The sequence below is a fragment of the Cebus imitator genome, unplaced genomic scaffold, assembly GCF_001604975.1.
Source record: "Cebus imitator isolate Cc_AM_T3 unplaced genomic scaffold, Cebus_imitator-1.0 Scaffold404, whole genome shotgun sequence".
NCBI lineage: Eukaryota > Metazoa > Chordata > Mammalia > Primates > Cebidae > Cebus > Cebus imitator.
The window spans coordinates 1,437,668-1,439,575 of record NW_016107719.1 but is presented as its reverse complement, the minus strand read 5'-3'; positions in this window follow the sequence as shown (position 1 = coordinate 1,439,575).

Here is a 1,908-nt window from a genome sequence, read left to right as displayed (position 1 = left end):
GGAGAATTGCCTGAACCCAGGAGGCGGAGGTTGCGGTGAGCCGAGATCGCGCCATTGCACTCCAGCCTGGGTAACAAGAGTGAAACTCCGTCTCGGAAAAAAAAAAAACAAAAAACAAAAATTAACTGGGCATGGTGGCAGGCACCTGTAGTCCCAGCTACTCTAGAGGCTGAGGTAGGAGAATCGCTTGAATCCGGGAGGTGGAGGTTGCAGTGAGCTGAGATGGCACTGCTGGACTCTAGCCTGGTGACAGGGCACAACTCCATCTCAAAAAAAAAAGAAAGAAAAAAATCATCCATAGTACTAGGACATAAACAAGCACTCTGGATATTGTGGTATGTTTCCTTTCAGTCTTTTTTCCATGCAAGACCATTTTAATATAATTTTATCATATCATATCTGCAACTTTTATGTCTTGCTTTTCCCCTAAATACTGTGTCATAAGCATTTTCTCATTGTGAGTCACTTGTGTGTGTCTAATCAGTGTTTTAATGGCTGCATAATGTAACATGTGAGGGACAGGCCATGGTTGGGTACCATTTTGAACACTCCGTGCAAGATTATGAAGGGAGACGGAGATGTAACAGAATGAACAGGTCAACACTGGGATCTGGAGAAAGACCTTTGCTCTCTGTAACCATCAGTTTCCACATTTGGAAAGTGGGTACGTAGAGCTACTTCTCCAGGGTGTTGTGAAGATTAAATGAGCTATTTTTTTTTTGTAAGACAGAGTCTCACTCTGTCGCCAGGCTGGAGTGCAATGGCGCGATCTCGGCTCACTGCAACCTCCCACTCCTGGGTTCAAGCAATTCTCCTGCCTCAGCCTCCCGAGTAGCTGGGATTACAGGTGCATGCCACCACACCCAGCTAATTGTTTGTATTTTTAATAGAGGCTGGGTTTCACCATGTTGGCCAGGATGGTCTCAATCTCCTGACCTCATGATCCGCCCACCTCCACCTCCCAAAGTGCTGGGATTACAGGCGTGAGCCACCGTACCCAGCCTAAATGAGCTAAATTATGTAGGCCCTGTCCCTACAAACACCACCATCATGGATCTGGCGGGAAAAGGTTCTACATATTTGTATGTTTGAAGGGAGGACTTGGACCTGCTGAAGATGCTGAGGGACCAGAGAACGGGAAGTGCTGGGGAGAGAAGGACGGGCATGAGCTCTCTTGGGAAAACCTCCAGGATGGAGACATATCTGAGTCTGAGCCGGGTGGACATGAACCACTAGGTCGGTCCTTATCTGCTCTGTGTGGGCTGGGCACAGACAGGATCCCTGAGGCAGGGCCAATGGCCTCCAGATGGGTTCACCCCACTTGGGATGAGCTTCTAAGAGAGCTTCAGAGTGAGGGGGTGGAGGTGGGCCATAGTAACCAACCCCTTGTACAGATGAGCAAACTGAGGCTCAGAAGACAGGTGATTTGTTCAAGATACATATGGGAAGCAGTAACCAAGCCGCTTTGGGCCCCAGGGCTCCTAACCCCGCTAGGGGTCTCTATAGCAAATGCCTGGATGGGGGGGTTGGGGAGAGGAGGATGTCAGGGCTGGGTCATCAGCTGTACTTGTACCAGGCTAATCTTCGCTTAGAGAAAATAGAAGTCTCTGTGCTTTGGGCCTCGGCTGCCTTAACGATGAAATGGGAATAACTCCCCAGCTACCTACTTACCAGGCCCTCCTCCCACTTTGAGAGGCCTGCTCAATCTCTGTATACCTCCACACCGACCCCTCATCTTCTTCACTCCCTGGCCATCTTCAGAGGGGGTCTGGGTATGGGGAATTGTGGCCACACCTCAGTGGAATGGGAAATCCCCATTTCTCGGAGCCATCCATTTCTAGACCCTGGGGGGCTTACTCTTCTGTTTCTCTTTTCTCTCTCTCTCTCTCTTTTTTTTTTTTTTTTTTT